Below are 18,877 nucleotides of genomic sequence, written 5' to 3' on the forward strand. Positions count from 1 at the left end.
TCCAAGTTTTATTTTCAAAACTTAATTGAACAAGCTAGATGCAGATTGGATACCATGCACAGCTGCACCAGATTTTTCACTCTCCATTTTTAGTAAATTAACTCCAATGCATTCCATGACCTTTGAACTCAGGTTAACTGGCTTAGGAAGGAAAAAAGGGGGGCTTTTAGATAAGCAAGCCCTGCCACTATAAAAGAGTGAGTTCTCAGCAGACATACTGACTAGAGATGAGCGAATTATTCAAAATTTCGATTCGAGTCGAATATATTCGCCGCGAATTTAACTTATAAAAGGGTGTTTCTAGGCTTCAGAGAGCCTTTATATTAGTGCAGAACACTGTACCTTTAATTTAAATGCCCTTGGAGTCTGCTGGGGAAGAGAAATAATACTGACAGTCAGTATGACATGCAGATGAGTGCCGTCGATCTTAGAATCACCGCACACTTCACTCATTTGGGCAGTCACGGGGCCAAAACCAGAGTGTGGAGCCACAGTGTGGTGGTGGAGGCAGCAGCAATGGGAGGCCATACAGCACCCTATGACAAAAATGGAAACCACCAGCAGTGTGAGGAGACCTGAAAGTGGCACATGGCAGAGTGTGGCGATGGAGACAGCAGCAATGGGAGGCCGTACAGGGACCCATGACACACTCTGGACCTGGCAGCAGCATGAGGAGGCGGTACAGGGGCCCATGACAGATTACGGGCCTGGCAGCAGCATGAGGAGTCGGTACGGGGGCCCATGGCAGATTACGGGCCTGGCAGCAGCAATGGGAGGCCGTACAGGGACCCATGACACACTGTGGACCTGGCAGCAGCATGAGGAGGCGGTACAGGGGCCCATGACAGATTATGGGCCTGGCAGCAGCATGAGGAGTCGGTACGGGGGCCCATGACACACTCTGGACCTGGCAGCAGCATGAGGAGGTGGTACAGGGGCGCATGACAGATTACGAGCCTGGCAGCAGCAACTTGGACAGGAGGACGTTCAGCTTCTGCACCGTCGGGTGCGTGCTCGCAAACTGTTGTCTCTTGGAAACGGATTCCAAGAAAGACTGCTGACGGAATCCGTGAAGAGGAGTAGCAGGAGAAGGAGCATCTGAACGAGCGGAATATGCCAACAAGCGACAACAGGGGCCCATGACAGATTACGGGCCGGGCAGCAGCATGAGGAGTCGGTACGGGGGCCCATTGCAGATTACGGGCCTGGCAGCAGCAATGGGAGGCCCGTAATCTGCCAGCACCCTATGACAAAAAATGGAACACACCAGCAGTGTGTGAGGAGACCTGAAAGTGGCACATGGCAGAGTGTGGCGATGGAGACAGCAGCAATGGGAGGCCGTACAGGGACCCATGAGAGACTGTGGACCTGGCAGCAGCATGAGGAGGCGGTACTGGGGCCCATGGCAGATTACGGGCCTGGCAGCAGCAATGGGAGGCCCGTAATCTGCCAGCACCCTATGACAAAAAATGTAACACACCAGCAGTGTGAGGAGACCTGAAAGTGGCACATGGCAGAGTGTGGCGATGGAGACAGCAGCAATGGGAGGCGGTTCAGGGACCCATGAGACACTGTGGACCTGGCAGCAGCATGAGGAGGCGGTACAGGGGCCCATGGCAGATTAAGGCCTGGCAGCAGCAATGGGAGGCCAGTAATCTGTCAGCACCCTATGACAAAATGGAACCCTGGGCTGGGGCAGGCAGAACCGCCGTATCTTTATCACGGTTTTCCCAGGCTACTGAATGGCGACGCTGCATATGCTGACGCAACGCTGTAGTCCCAACATGGGCCCCCTGGCCACGCTTGACTTTCTGGCCACATAGTCGACATACGGCTACGTTTACTTCCTCGGGTGGCTTGACGAAAAATTGCAACACCGCCGAGTAGGAAACTTTGCCCCCGCTACTCCTCACTGGCTGACTGCTACTTCCTCCGTGCACACCGGCACCACTACTGGCCGTGGTGGTAGGCTGCAGTGGAGCTGGTGCTCTACTCCGTGGCCGTTTGCCTCCACTGACACAGATGCGACCCTGCTGCCTCCTGGCAGCAGCAATGGGAGGCCGTACAGGGACCCATGACACACTCTGGACCTGGCAGCAGCATGAAGAGGCGGTACAGGGGCCCATGGCAGATTACGGGCCTGGCAGCAGCAATGGGAGGCCCGTAATCTGCCAGCACCCTATGACAAAAAATGTAACACACCAGCAGTGTGAGGAGACATGAAAGTGGCACATGGCATGAGACACTGTGGACCTGGCAGCAGCATGAGGAGGCGGTACAGGGGCCCATGGCAGATTAGGGGCCTGGCAGCAGCTATGGGAGGCCCGTAATCTGCCAGCACCCTATGACAAAAAATGGAACACACCAGCAGTGTGAGGAGACCTGAAAGTGGCACATGGCATGAGACACTGTGGACCTGGCAGCAGCATGAGGAGGCGGTACAGGGGCCCATGGCAGATTAGGGGCCTGGCAGCAGCTATGGGAGGCCCGTAATCTGCCAGCACCCTATGACAAAAAATGGAACACACCAGCAGTGTGTGAGGAGACCTGAAAATGGCACATGGCAGAGTGTGGCGATGGAGACAGCAGCAATGGGAGGCCGTACAGGGACCCATGAGAGACTCACGACCTGGCAGCAGCATGTGGAGGCAGTACAGGGGCCCATGGCAGATTAGGGGCCTGGCAGCAGCAATGGGAGGCCCGTAATCTGCCAGCACCCTATGACAAAAAATGGAACACACCAGCAGTGTGAGGAGACCTGAAAGTGGCACATGGCATGAGACACTGTGGACCTGGCAGCAGCATGAGGATGCGGTACAGGGGCCCATGGCAGATTAGGGGCCTGGCAGCAGCTATGGGAGGCCCGTAATCTGCCAGCACCCTATGACAAAAAATGGAACACAACAGCAGTGTGAGGAGACCTGAAAGTGGCACATGGCATGAGACACTGTGGACCTGGCAGCAGCATGAGGAGGCGGTACAGGGGCCCATGGCAGATTACGGGCCTGGCAGCAGCAATGGGAGGCCCGTAATCTGCCAGCACCCTATGACAAAAAATGGAACACACCAGCAGTGTGAGGAGACCTGAAAGTGGCACATGGCATGAGACACTGTGGACCTGGCAGCAGCATGAGGAGGCGGTACAGGGGCCCATGGCAGATTAGGGGCCTGGCAGCAGCTATGGGAGGCCCGTAATCTGCCAGCACCCTATGACAAAAAATGGAACACACCAGCAGTGTGTGAGGAGACCTGAAAGTGGCACATGGCAGAGTGTGGCGATGGAGACAGCAGCAATGGGAGGCCGTACAGGGACCCATGAGAGACTCTGGACCTGGCAGCAGCATGAGGAGGCGGTACAGGGGCCCATGGCAGATTACGGGCCTGGCAGCAGCAATGGGAGGCCCGTAATCTGCCAGCACCCTATGACAAAAAATGGAACACAACAGCAGTGTGAGGAGACCTGAAAGTGGCACATGGCATGAGACACTGTGGACCTGGCAGCAGTATGAGGAGGCGGTACAGGGGCCCATGGCAGATTAGGGGCCTGGCAGCAGCTATGGGAGGCCCGTAATCTGCCAGCACCCTATGACAAAAAATGGAACACACCAGCAGTGTGTGAGGAGACCTGAAAGTGGCACATGGCAGAGTGTGGCGATGGAGACAGCAGCAATGGGAGGCCGTACAGGGACCCATGAGAGACTCTGGACCTGGCAGCAGCATGAGGAGGCGGTACAGGGGCCCATGGCAGATTACAGGCCTGGCAGCAGCAATGGGAGGCCCGTAATCTGCCAGCACCCTATGACAAAAAATGGAACACAAAAGCAGTGTGAGGAGACCTGAAAGTGGCACATGGCATGAGACACTGTGGACCTGGCAGCAGCATGAGGAGGCGGTACAGGGGCCCATGGCAGATTAGGGGCCTGGCAGCAGCTATGGGAGGCCCGTAATCTGCCAGCACCCTATGACAAAAAATGGAACACACCAGCAGTGTGTGAGGAGACCTGAAAGTGGCACATGGCATGAGACACTGTGGACCTGGCAGCAGCATGAGGAGGCGGTACAGGGGCCCATGGCAGATTAGGGGCCTGGCAGCAGCTATGGGAGGCCCGTAATCTGCCAGCACCCTATGACAAAAAATGGAACACACCAGCAGTGTGAGGAGACCTGAAAGTGGCACATGATTGGGGCATGATTCATGGCGGATTTAGTCAGTTGTGTCAGGAACTGGTGGTTTGAAATCCAGACTAATCCACGCCTGATTCATTTTCACAAACGTGAGTCTCTCCACACTTTGGGTGGACAGTCGTGTCCTCCGCGGAGTTACAATACCTCCTGCCGCACTAAACACGCGCTCCGATGCCACGCTACTGGCCGGGCATGACAGCCTTTCAAGGGCAAATTCAGCTAGTTGGGGCCAAAGGTCAAGTTTCGTTGCCCAGTAGTCAAGGGGATTGTCTACCTCGGTTGGCAGGGTGCTGTCCAAGTAGACCCAAGCCTGTTGTTTGAGGTCCTGCTCCAGGTCCACCTGATGCTGCTGCGGCTGGTTAGTAGTTTCCTCACTGCGCTGGTGAAGAAAGCTACTCATCATCGACTGCAGACTGAGGCAGCCACTGCTGGTGGAGCTGCCACTGCTCCTACCACCCCACCCCTCCCCTGCTGCCATGGCAGCCGAACACGAGCGCACAGGGCCCACAGTGTCTGAGGATGGACGTTGGCGCACAAAGGCAGAGACCAACTGACTACATAGGTGGTTTTTATAGTACGTTATTTTGGCCTCCCTCTCAGCAGGTGTGAAAAAGGCCACCATTTTTGAACGGTAGCGAGGGTCCAACAAGGTAGACAGCCAAAAGTCATCCCTCTGTCTGATGGTTATTATTTGGCTGTCGCTACGCAAGCAACCGAGCATGCTATGGGCCATTTGTGCCAAGGAATGCGAGGGACTCCCTGCCTCCATCTCCACAGCATACTGCCACGGTGCGTCTGGGTCCTCTGTCTCCTCCTCCTCCTCCTCTACCAGATGCTCCTGCTCCTCCACTCCTGTCCGCTGAGTGGAAAAACCACCCATTTCACTCAATAATTCCTGAGCACAAATGTCCTCCTCTACCTCCTCCTCTTCTTCCTGTCCTGCCCCCACAGGGGTCATGTGGCGTTGAGATCTGTGCGCCACGTCTACCGCACCCTGACCAGCCATTGTTAACAGCATTTGTTCCAGGACGTGCAACAGAGGAATGACGTCGTTCATCCCATAGTCCTGCCGACTCACGAATAGCGTGGCCTCCTCAAAGGGCCTGAGCAAGCGGCAGGTGTCACGCATGAGCTGCCAATGGCTGACATCGAAGTTACACAGGGGAGTACCTTTATCCGCTTGTAACATCAGGAAATCGGTGATGGCCTTTCGCTGTTCGTAAAGGCGGTCTAACATGTGTAGGTTTGAATTCCACCTTGTTGCAACGTCGCAGATCAGGCGATGCTGTGGAATTCCGTTCTGCCGCTGCAGCTCAAGGAGGGTGTGCTTTGCGGTGTAGGAATGGCTGAAATGCATGCAAAGTTTACGTGACATTTTAAGGATGTCTTGCAGTGGGATGGTGGATTTTAGGAACCGCTTGACAACCAGATTGAACACGTGAGCCATGCATGGCGCATGGCACAACCTTCCTTGACGCAGAGCAGACACCATGTTCTTTCCGTTGTCGGTCAACATGGTTCCGATTTTCAGTTTGCGCGGAGACAGCCATCTGTCGATTTCTCTGTTCATTACACTGAGAAGTTCCTCCCCTGTGTGACTACGTTCGCCAAGGCATACCAGGTGCCCTGCACGTGTGATATGCCGGTCGGGTAATGGGACTTGGCACGGGGGTGGCGGCTGAGGACACGGTGGAAGAAGAGGTGGTAGAGGCGGACATCTTTGCCGGACCAAGGACGTGCAAACGTGGAGGCAAAAGCGGCGTGACCTGTCCAAGTTGCTGGTGCGGCTGTGATGGCACCACGTTCACCCAGTGGGCCGTAAATGACATGTACTGTCCCTGACCGTAGTTACAGCTCCACACGTCGGCGCTGCCGTGCACTTTGGCAGAGACCGACATGCTCAAAGACTGGCCCACCATCTCTTCTACATGTGAATGCAGGGCTGGCACTGCCTTTTTGGCGAAGAAATGACGGCTTGGCACTCTCCACCGCGGCGCTGCACAAGCCATCATTTCTCGGAAAGGTGCTGAGTCCACCACTTGGAAAGGGAGGGACTGCAGCACCAGCAACTTGGACAGGAGGACGTTCAGCTTCTGCACCGTCGGGTGCGTGCTCGCAAACTGTTGTCTCTTGGAAACGGATTCCAAGAAAGACTGCTGACGGAATCCGTGAAGAGGAGTAGCAGGAGAAGGAGCATCAGAACGAGCGGAAGATGCCAACGAGCGACAACTCCCCTCAGCAGAGGTGTTGGAGCCTTGACTGGCTGATAGAGGGCGATTGACGTTGGGTGATGGAGCGGGTGATGGAGCGGGTGATGGAGCGGGGGCTGGGGCAGGCAGAAGCGCCGTATCTTTATCACGGTTTTCCCAGGCCACCGAATGGCGACGCTGCATATGCTGACGCACCGCTGTAGTCCCAACATGGGCCCCCTGGCCACGCTTGACTTTCTGGCCACATAGTCGACATACGGCTACGTTTACTTCCTCGGGCGGCTTGACAAAAAATTGCCACACCACCGAGTAGGAAACTTTGCCCCCGATACTCCTCACTGGCTGACTGCTGCTTCCTCCGTGCACACCGGCACCACTACTGGCCGTGGTTGTAGGCTGCAGTGGAGCTGGTGCTCTACTCCGTGGCCGTTTGCCTCCACTGACACTGCTGCGACCCTGCTGCCTCCTGGGCAACCCACCGACTGTTTTGCTCGCTGCCAAGCTGCCACCCTCTTCTCCTGATGATGTGGAAGCAATAGCCTGATGACGACGAGGCTGCCAAGTGCGATCAGCCTCATCATCATCAATTAGGGTCTCCGCCTCACTACTAGCCCCCTCGGCTGCGTGTGGGTAAGGAGACAGACCTGTCTCTAGACCGGCTACCGAGCCACTCTCCTCGCCACTACTTCTTCGCCTGGCTGCTGAAGAGGCGGATGTCTCCCCCCGTTCCTGACCGCCCTCTGTTAGCTCTTCCTCACTGTACAGTGGGGCTGAGCCCACAGCATGCGATACTTCGCTTGGTGAGGGAACACCAAAGGACAGGGGCAGGTAGAGGACACGTGATTTCAGTGGGCTTGGTCCCGGGCCATGCCAACTAACGGTTGTGTCTGACATACCCACCGACCGTTGGCTGTAGGTGTCAGAGGTGACCTGGGAAGAGGAAGACGACCGAGCCAACCAATCGATGACGGCAGGGTTGTCGGTGGAGACACGACCGCTGGATGACACCGGGAGCACTGGCCTCTGGCTGCGACTAGTGCTGCCTCGACCCCTTCCTCTGCTGCCACGTCTGCTCGCTCCTAAAACATTGCCTCCTCTGTCACTCCTCTGCATGTTGTCTGACATACTCTTTAATTAAACGATTCTGTGTCCCTGAGTAACAATTCTGTGTCTGTCCCTGAGTAACAATTCTGTGTCCCTGAGTAACAATTCTGTGTCCCTCAGTAACAATTCTGTGTCCCTGAGTAACAATTCTGTGTCCCTCAGTAACAATTCTGTGTCCCTGAGTAACAATTCTGTGTCTGTCGCTGAGTAACAATTCTGTGTCCCTCAGTAACAATTCTGTGTCCCTCAGTAACAATTCTGTGTCTGTCCCTGAGTAACAATTCTGTGTCTGTCCCTGAGTAACAATTCTGTGTCCCTCAGTAACAATTCTGTGTCCCTGAGTAACAATTCTGTGTCCCTCAGTAACAATTCTGTGTCCCTCAGTAACAATTCTGTGTCCCTGAGTAACAATTCTGTGTCCCTGAGTAACAATTCTGTGTCCCTCAGTAACAATTCTGTGTCCCTCAGTAACAATTCTGTGTCTGTCCCTGAGTAACAATTCTGTGTCTGTCGCTGAGTAACAATTCTGTGTCCCTCAGTAACAATTCTGTGTCCCTCAGTAACAATTCTGTGTCTGTCCCTGAGTAACAATTCTGTGTCTGTTCCTGAGTAACAATTCTGTGTCCCTCAGTAACAATTCTGTGTCCCTCAGTAACAATTCTGTGTCCCTCAGTAACAATTCTGTGTCCCTGAGTAACAATTCTGTGTCCCTCAGTAACAATTCTGTGTCCCTCAGTAACAATTCTGTGTCCCTCAGTAACAATTCTGTGTCTTTCCCTGAGTAACAATTCTGTGTCTGTCCCTGAGTAACAATTATGTGTCCCTAAGTAACGTTTCTGTGGCCCTAAGTAACGGTTCTGTGGCCCTCAGTAACAAATCTGTGTCCCTCAGTAACAATTCTGTGTCTGTCCCTAAGTAACAATTCTGTGGCACTAAGTAACAATTCTGTGTCTGTCCCTGAGTAACAATTCTGTGTCTGTCCCTGAGTAACAATTCTGTGTCTGTCCCTGAGTAACAATTCTGTGTCCCTCAGTAACAATTCTGTGTCCCTCAGTAACAATTCTGTGTCCCTGAGTAACAATTCGGTGTCCCTCAGTAACAATTCTGTGTCCCTGAGTAACAATTCGGTGTCCCTGAGTAACAATTCTGTGTCTGTCGCTGAGTAAAAATTCTGTGTCCCTCAGTAACAATTCTGTGTCCCTCAGTAACAATTCTGTGTCCCTCAGTAACAATTCTGTGTCCCTCAGTAACAATTCTGTGTCTGTCCCTGAGTAACAATTCTGTGTCTGTCCCTGAGTAACAATTCTGTGTCCCTAAGTAACGTTTCTGTGGCCCTAAGTAACGGTTCTGTGGCCCTCAGTAACAAATCTGTGTCCCTCAGTAACAATTCTGTGTCTGTCCCTAAGTAACGTTTCTGTGGCCCTAAGTAACGTTTCTGTGGCCCTAAGTAACGATTCTGTGGCCCTAAGTAACGTTTCTGTGGCCCTAAGTAACGGTTCTGTGTCCCTCAGTAACAATTCTGTATCCCTCAGTAACAATTCTGTGTCTGTCCCTGAGTAACAATTCTGTGTCCCTAAGTAACAATTCTGTGTCTGTCCCTGAGTAACAATTCTGTGTCCCTAAGTAACGTTTCTGTGGCCCTAAGTAACGGTTCTGTGGCCCTCAGTAACAAATCTGTGTCCCTCAGTAACAATTCTGTGTCTGTCCCTAAGTAACAATTCTGTGGCCCTAAGTAACAATTCTGTGTCTTTCCCTGAGTAACAATTCTGTGTCCCTAAGTAACGTTTCTGTGGCCCTAAGTAACGGTTCTGTGGCCCTCAGTAACAAATCTGTGTCCCTCAGTAACAATTCTGTGTCTGTCCCTAAATAACAATTCTGTGGCCCTAAGTAACATTTCTGTGGCCCTAAGTAACGATTCTGTGGCCCTAAGTAACGTTTCTGTAGCCCTAAGTAACGTTTCTGTGGCCCTAAGTAATGTTTCTGTGGCCCTAAGTAAAGTTTCTGTGGCCCTCAGTAACAGCTCTGTGGCCCTCAGTAACAATTCTGTGTCCCTCAGTAACAATTCTGTGTCTGTCCCTGAGTAACAATTCTGTGTCCCTAAGTAACGTTTCTGTGGCCCTAAGTAACGGTTCTGTGGCCCTCAGTAACAAATCGGTGTCCCTCAGTAACAATTCTGTGTCTGTCCCTAAGTAACAATTCTGTGGCCCTAAGTAACGTTTCTGTGGCCCTAAGTAACGATTCTGTGGCCCTAAGTAACGTTTCTGTAGCCCTAAGTATCGTTTCTGTGACCCTAAGTAACGTTTCTGTGGCCCTAAGTAACGTTTCTGTGGCCCTAAGTAACGGTTCTGTGTCCCTCAGTAACAATTCTGTATCCCTCTGTAACAATTCTGTATCCCTCTGTAACAATTCTGTGTCTGTCCCTGAGTAACAATTCTGTGTCCCTAAGTAACGTTTCTGTGGCCCTAAGTAACGTTTCTGTGGCCCTAAGTAACAGTTCTGTGGCCCTCAGTAACAATTCTGTGTCCCTCAGTAACAATTCTGTGTCTGTCCCTAAGTAACAATTCTGTGGCCCTAAGTAACGTTTCTGTGGCCCTAAGTAACGTTTCTGTGGCCCTAAGTAACGATTCTGTGGCCCTAAGTAACGTTTCTGTGGCCCTAAGTAACGATTCTGTGGCCCTAAGTAACGTTTCTGTGTCCCTAAGTAACGTTTCTGTGTCCCTAAGTAACGTTTCTGTGTCCCTAAGTAAAGTTTCTGTGGCCCTAAGTAACGTTTCTGTGGCCCTAAGTAACGTTTCTGTGGCCCTAAGTAACGTTTCTGTGTCCCTAACTAACGTTTCTGTGTTCCTAAGTAACGTTTCTGTGTCCCTAACTCTCTCCCTGAATACAGCCAGGTCTGCCTCTGTTGAATGACTGGTGGCAAATGGAGAATTCTAAAATGGCCGCCATTTATAGCTCGACCATTACACAGTGCTGGCTGGCTGGCTGCTGATTGGCTAATGCGATCACATGTCATGAATGAATGCATTATGGGTCAGCGCGCCTTGTCTGCGCACCTTCCCAGACATCCCCGCTCCGTCGCCGCACATGTCGCCGCCATTTTAGGAAAAATTTCGATTCGCGCATCCGAAGTCTGCTAATTTTCGGATTCGGCGCGAATCGAAATTTTCCTAATATTCGAAACGAATTCCACTTCGCCTACTTCGATTCGCTCATCTCTAATACTGACAATGTGCTTGACCTGTGATAGGGAGAACAAAGTTAAGTTCAGTTGGTAAAGTGCATAGGGACCAATTGGTTTAGGGCGTGTAGGCACTGGCTGGTTTCTTAAACAATATGCTGTGTATCTGGGAGACTTTAGGGATGACGGAAGGAGGGAAAGCTTTTTTACATCCCAATGATGTTGATATCCTGCAGCCTATTTACAGCTTGCCCCTTTCTCCATGCACTACAATGATAACAGGCAGAATTGTGTGGGTTTTTTTTTACAGGGCATATTCCTTAATTGTGGCTGTCTACATATGTTTTTTGCACAACATCTTTACAGTCTGCCCCAGTTTAAATGCACTACAGTGATATAAAACTGCATTGGTTTTTGCACAGAGCATATTTTGGAATTGTTGCTGTGTGCAGTTCTTTTTTTAATAGTTTTTTTTTTCAAAATGGTGACAAGAAGCAGAGGGTTTTTGCCCCGTAACAAGAATATTTATATCAGTATCCTGAGCTGTTATACTCTTGAAGGCTAATCATTTAAATAAAAATAGGCTTTCCAAGTGTTGTTATCATTGTGATGGAACGCGACACACAACCCCTGCCCTTCTCACCAACTCGTAACTGAAGGACCAGTCGATCTCCCACCGCGCTGTTACTTGCGTAACAATGCCACTCTCATCTGCGCCCTGTACAAAGATTTTGCAGCTTGTGGGACCACAATCTATGTGCCAGCAGCCTGAAAGCGATTGTTACTGGGTTAGATTAATTACGCACGTAAGCCTTCACACTGCCACCACCGCCTTTTTACAGAGGAGGAGGAAACTCACAAATCTTAGCAATAACACTATGATATTAGCTTAAGTGTCTGTAACACACACTGTCACCACAGACAAGTATGTTCAGAGGATTATTGTATACAGTAGCACTCTTCAAAAGACAGGGATTCTTTAGTTTGCATTAAAAGCTTTAGAGGTAGTTTCAACACTTTTCAAAATAGGATTTATTACTAAAAAGGTCAAAATGGGGAAATTTAAATATTTACAGAAAAAGATGTTACAAAGACATAAAGAGAACAATAATGCAACAGAGAAATAAAAGAAAGGAGTTAAGAAGGCAGAATACTTGCAAAGTCCTGGTTTAGGTAGAGTCCAAGTGTTTGAGCAAAAAGGTTGCCTTGGCTCTTATGTCTTTTAGATGTTTCTTGATTGATGTTAAATGAGAGTTCCCCTCTCCAGGCCTGTCAGTCTTTTTCTATGATATTAAAAGGGTGTCACCCGAGAACAAATGATCAATCATCCAGTTTGGGGATGGGTGCTAGTCAGCCCCCAAGTTAATGACTAAGTCACAACTGCAGTTTCATACAAATATTAATAACTTCCAGTATGTGCAGGTGGTATTCTAGTAACTGGCAGATTAATATTCAGAATTATATTTCAAACCCAGAGATACCAAACATGGCGCACCCTTGTCACCCAGGAGGGAAGAGACTGCTTTCTTCTCTCTCCTATGTGCTAATATAGTCATGTATGGCCTTGTTTGACTCGCAATAAAATTAGCTATCCAAATATATACCTAATATTAATGTGCCCAGTTCCTGCGGAACATTATGAATTGTAAGTGAAATTGTGACATGTGGAATGGACATTTTATGGCATGCTTTGCATCCTAGAGCCCTAATGGTCATGGCTGACTGAGTTATTGTTTTACGATGATTGGGCAGAGGAAAGTAGTTTTCAAAGCAGACCTCCTGCACCAGACTAATTATCAGTTTACAGCTCTGGAGCTTCATCTATCTGTGTTTGATTTAAGATAAGAGGCCCTTTTGAAGTCCGTTCAACTTACAGCTACAAATTCCATTTCAAGATGAAGGAGGGAGAAAAGGAGAGACAAAATGGCTGAGGCTGTCACGTACAGTGTCCATGTCTCTATTGTGCACAATCGTTACAATCATGGTAAAATGTACCTGAGATTTTAGTGGTTGAGTTTATATCTGCTTTGGGAAACTATGCATGAGGCCTTTGCTGGTACATTTTCCTATGCACCCTGCCTATGTACAAAAATCTGTACACTCAATAGGGAACTCAACTACAGCCAGATGTGCTGCTGAACTCTCTCAGGTATTTGTGAGTTGGTGGAGACTGGCAATGCATCTGAACAAGTGTGAACGATGTGGGGTCCTCCTCAAATTCTATACCAGACCCTTATACAATGAATAAGAGTCTTGTATATATTTTGAGGGGGACTTATGTTGTTTTTTACAAAAAAAAGCAGCTAGAAGGTATATGTCATTTAGCGATGATAGTTTTTTTTCTTTCTAAATGTCATTTTTGCTGGAGTACAGTATATTACATAAGTGCGTAATTAAGGTTTAAGCTAACCCTGAAGAATTTTGTTTAATCCTTTTGCTGCCAGATCACTTTTTTTTGCATTTTTGCACACATGTTAAAATACATTTTTTTGGACTGAAGATTAGTCAAAACCTCTAAATACTATTTTGCAGTGCCTCCTTATTACTACAAAACCCCTTGTGGCAATACTTCAATCAATATATCATAAAATATGTGCAAAAAGAGTCCCATATAATATAATGTGTATTTCTTGATGATCTTCCATATTTACACCAATTCACAATTCTATTCAACCAAACTCTTCATTTTCACTTATTGTGCTCTCACCTGGAACTTTTTGACCTCACATTTTATAATGTTTGGTCATAAAGCACTTGTGTCCTCATAGTGGAACTAATAGAATGATGACTTCTGGGGAGGGGCAAGCTAACGTCATGATGCTTGCAAGATCAATAGATGGGTAACGAAAGGAGAGCCTGTGATCACTAGTTTATGCTGTACATATCTGTTGTGATCAAGCACCATGAGAATGTGAGTGGTATTTTAAATGTTTTTAAGTAATAAAGCATTTTAAATGATAAAACACTATCTCTGCCTATTCTTTTTTATGGAGTGATTAAAAGAGGAGGAAGAAGTACGATAGAAGCACTAGAGCAGGGGTGTCAAACTGGCGACCCTCCAGCTGTTTAGGAGTCATGCTTGTAACTGTCAATCTTGCAATATCTCATGGGACTTGTAGTTTGGCAACAGCTGGAGGGCAATTAGTTTGATACCCATGCACTACGATGGGGCAGTATTCCTCCCCCCACTGACACCAACGATGGGGCACTATTCCTCCCCCCACTGACACCAACGATGGGGCACTATTCCTCCCCCCACTGACACCAACGATGGGGCACTATTCCTCCCCCCACTGACACCAACGATGGGGCACTATTTCCCCCCCCCCGACCCCAATGATGGGGCACTATTCTCCCCTCCACCACACTGACATCAATGATGGGGCACTATTCCTCCCACTGACACCAATGATGGGGCACTATTCCTCCCCCCACTGACACCAACGATGGGACACTATTCCCCCCCCCCCTGACCCCAATGATGGGGCACTATTCTCCCCTCCACCACACTGACATCAATGATGGGGCACTATTCCTCCCACTGACACCAATGATGGGGCACTATTCCTCCCACTGACACCAATGATGTGGCACTATTCCTCCCACTGACACCAGTGATGGGGCACTACTCCCACTGACACCAGTGATGGGGCACTACTCCCCCCACTGACACCAGTGATGGAGCACTACTCCTCCCACTGACACCAATGATGGGGCACTATTCATCCCACTGACACCAATGATGTGGCACTATTCCTCCCACTGACACCAGTGATGGAGCACTACTCCTCCCACTGACACCAATGATGGGGCACTATTCCTCCCACTGACACCAATGATGGGGCACTATTCCTCCCACTGACACCAATGATGGGGCACTATTCCTCCCACTGACACCAATGATGGGGCACTATTCCTCCCACTGACACCAATGATGGGGCACTATTCCTCCCACTGACTCCAACGATGGGGCACTATTCCTCCCACTGACACCAACGATGGGGCACTATTCCTCCCACTGATACCAACGATGGGGCACTATTCCTCCCACTGATACCAACGATGGGGCACTATTCCTCCCACTGACACCAACGATGGGGCACTATTCCTCCCACTGACACCAACGATGGGGCACTATTCCTCCCACTGACACCAGTGATGGGGCACTATTCCTCCCACTGACACCAGTGATGGGGCACTATTCATCCCACTGACATCAGTGATGGGGCACTATTCCTCCCACTGATACCAACGATGGGGCACTATGCATCCCACTGACATCAGTGATGGGGCACTATTCCTCCCACTGACACCAGTGATGGGGCACTATTCCTCCCACTGACACCAGTGATGGGGCACTATTCATCCCACTGACATCAGTGATGGGGCACTATTCCTCCCACTGATACCAACGATGGGGCACTATTCCTCCCACTGATACCAATGATGGGGCACTATTCATCCCACTGACATCAGTGATGGGGCACTATTCCTCCCACTGACATCAACGATGGGGCACTATTCCTCCCACTGATACCAACAATGGGGCACTATTCATCCCACTGACATCAGTGATGGGTCACTACTCCTTCCACTGACACCAATGACATGGCACTACTCCTCCCACTGCAAAATTACAGTTATGAAGTAGCAATGAAAATAATTTTATGGTTGGGGGTCACCACAACATGAGGAACTGTATTAAGGGGTCGCGGCATTAGAAAGGTTGAGAACCACTGCACTAGAGATTGCTGTGAGAAGAAGGAGATCCATCATTCTATTAGTCCCACTAGGAGGACACAAGCTCTTTATGACCAAACATTATAAAATGTGAGATCAAAAACCTCCAGGTGAGAGCACATCTTGGGTGATGGTGGAGGAGAGTAATAAGTGAATATGAAGAGTTTGGTTGAATAGAACTGTGAATCGGTGTAAAATTGGAAGATCATCGAGAAACACACATTATATTATATGGGACTTTTTTTATGTTATGATATATTATTAAGTATTATAACAAGAAGTATTTTTTAATTTTTTCTTTTTTTAAAGATTTTTTTTATAATACATTGTGACCAGAGTAGTATAATGTTACCATAGTAATATTGTACTACTTTGTACTACTTTGAGGAAGTGATCAGTTTTTAGCTTTTTTTACACATTAGGATTGCTTATATAAGCAAGCATTTAACTGAATGAAATAAGGTCATTCAAGTTTCTTTAGTTGTCATCATCTGTGATTGACCATGGCTAATCACATAACACAGATGGGCTGTGATTTGTCCAGTGGCTTACTGGCCAATGACATCACTGCTAGCCAAGCCTATTTGTTTATATCTGACCGGCAAATGTCAAACCTGTTATATTGCAGCTAGTGCTTGGCAGGTGCAGACAGATTGGCTGGCGTTTTTTTTTTTTTTTTAATTTTGTCGACTCGACATCGTAATGACAATGTGATTGATGATGAATTACAATGATGGAACCCTTTTTTTTTAAGTAACCTGTTCCCACCCTGCCAATAGCACAATGATGGCTGAGAGGGACTCTCATTGATCCGAGTGGGCGTCATATGACGACTTTCCTCGGTCACGCCTGTGGCATCATTTGGCACCGGTGGTGTACTTCGAACCAGAGGTGGACTGACTATTTGGAAACTCTGGCACTGCCCGAGGGCCCAGGGTCAGTAGAGGGCCCCATGGGATGCCCCAGGTACCTTTTTCATAGGCTTTTTTGAGTTTGGGCAAGGACACAGGGGCCCCATGATCCCCTATTGCCCGGGGACCCTATGAGTTGTCAGTCCACCCCTGCCTCGGACACAGCTGATGACAGATCTCTGTACTGGCCTGTTGCCAGTACCATGTAACCTGCTGTGACCAATCACAGCAAGTCACATGCCAATTGTAAACAAAGGGTGGCTTCCTTTCCTGCCATCCATTGTATGCAATTGTGTCACTAGCTGTGATTGGTCACAGTGATCACATGTACAGACTGGACAAATCACAGCCCATCTGTGTTATGTGATTAGCCATGGCCATGCCAGAAATGGCAACGGAAATGCTGCACCACCAAATTCAGGATGTGTGCCTGTCGGAGGGCAGAGAGAAGGTTGGTACCTTTGTCCCATACAACAATTCCTGGCTCAAGCCCCTCTGAACATGCCTCTGCAGAACTGACAGAATCTCTGCCCTGGTGTGACTCCTGTCCCCTAGACAGACCAGCTCAAGTCTCGCATGGCATCTTTTAGCTTAATTACTTGTGTAGCCCCTTGAACACTTAGGGAGCACTGCTGGTTCAGAGGACAATACAGCAGAAGAGCCCATAGATGGAAATTTAACATCCCTGACCTTGCCTGCTGGACCATGTGTCAACAGTAATGTGGAGCTTGCTGCTGACTGCTCTGCCCAACAAGGCCAAAACATTGTCTTCCACATGATGCTACAGAGCTGGAATGGGTTTACATAAAAAGAAATGTCTTTTCAAAATCTGCCACTGTGGTACAAAACATTCTGCAAATTCAGGGAAGGGGGCATAGTCCACCAGATAGAAAGGCAGCAGTTGTAATGCAAGCAGTTTGGCCAAGCTAGCATTTAGATGTTGAGCATGTGGATGGGTGGGACGGGGTAGCAAAATTTGCCTGATGAAATCAACAGTTTGTGTACTGCTAGCAGATTGCATGCAAGGACCTGTAGCACCCATTGCTATACCATCATCCCTCTCAGCGAAGGCTGTTGAGAAGAATTATATAGTAGGTGTAGAAATCTCAGATAAGGAGCAAGGAGAAGTCTGAACTTTTTTATGTTGTGGGTCTTTCAGGTGCTGCTGCCAATGGGATGCATGGCAGTCGTCATATGTCTTGTAATGCATGTGGTGCCCAAGCAATTGCTGTTTTGGCAACGCTTGATCCGCTTCAGACAGAGACTGCCAATAGCAACGCTGTGGTCTGCTGCACATGTGTTGAAAAAAGCCCACACCAATAAACTTTTTTAGCAGCATGGGACTGACACTATGTTCGAATAATTCAGCTGACTCGTCCGTGCTTGATGGTGGGGCTATGGAAGGAGTAGCAATGGACAAGTAGCCTGTGGAATAGACCACTTTGGCAGCTGCGGTGGAAACTGAACCAATATGAGCCTGGGTGACAGAGGAAGAGGAGGATGAGGATGGCTTAGTTATCCACTCCACCACCTCTTCTGCATGGTGTGGCTCAATAACACGGCCATCACCAGAAATAGGAACAAGTGTGCCCTGCCTGCAGAGGATACACCATGTCCACACCCAACACTTTTCACTGTGGACACAGAGGCTGCTTGCCCTCTTTTAGCTGCCTGTGAGTGTCTGTCTCTCTTCGGACATGATGGAGGTTTTTTGCGGGAATTTTTATAACTTTTTATTTTAGCGTGTGGGATGGTAATTTGGTGCTTGGGTGCAATACTTTTGTGCTTGGTGCACTATAAACTGTTTTATTATTGTTTTTTTTTTTTAAATAAAGAAATTACAGCAAATATAAAGTATTTTTTACTGCTGCTGCAAAAATTTAAATAAAATAAAGGTAAAAAAATGAGGAAAGCCACAAAAAACACTGGTGACGCAGAAGGAAGAAAACCTGCGACTCAGAAGGAGGAACATCAATTATGGGTGAAAAATTTTTTGGCTGCTGCTGGAAAAAAAAAATTCAGAAAAAAAAAGGGAAAAACATAAAAAACTAAAGCGCACATGGAGAAACAGTTATTAGGTCTCAAGCAAGAAGCCGTAGTCACTGTATGGTAGATCCAGGTGTTTTAATCTATTTCTATAATGGCTGCAGCTCTTCTAACAGGGTATGGTATTTCTCTGTGCACTAAAACAATAAACAAACAGAAGGTGATGTCATCTAAGTGTTTACACTTAGATGGCAGCGCCTTCAGTTTGTTTATCAAATTTTAAAAAAGGGAACCACTGCTGATGAAGAAGAAAGAACACCTGAGACACAAAAGGGGGAAAAGCAATTATGGCCTAAATATTTTTACTGCTGCGGCAAAATAAATAAATAAATAAAATAAAATTAAAACAAAAATTTAGAAAAGCAAAAAAAAAGGAAATCACTGCTGCCACAGAAGGAGGAACACCTGCGACACAGCAGGGGGAACACTAATTATGCAGCAACAGAAACCTGATGCTGCAAAAATAAAAAAAAATATATATATATAAAAAAAAATTTAACAGA

Source organism: Staurois parvus, unplaced genomic scaffold, assembly GCF_062004578.1.
Source record: "Staurois parvus isolate SC_StPar_1 unplaced genomic scaffold, SC_StPar_1.0 ptg000181l, whole genome shotgun sequence".
NCBI classification, from domain to species: Eukaryota; Metazoa; Chordata; class Amphibia; order Anura; family Ranidae; genus Staurois; species Staurois parvus.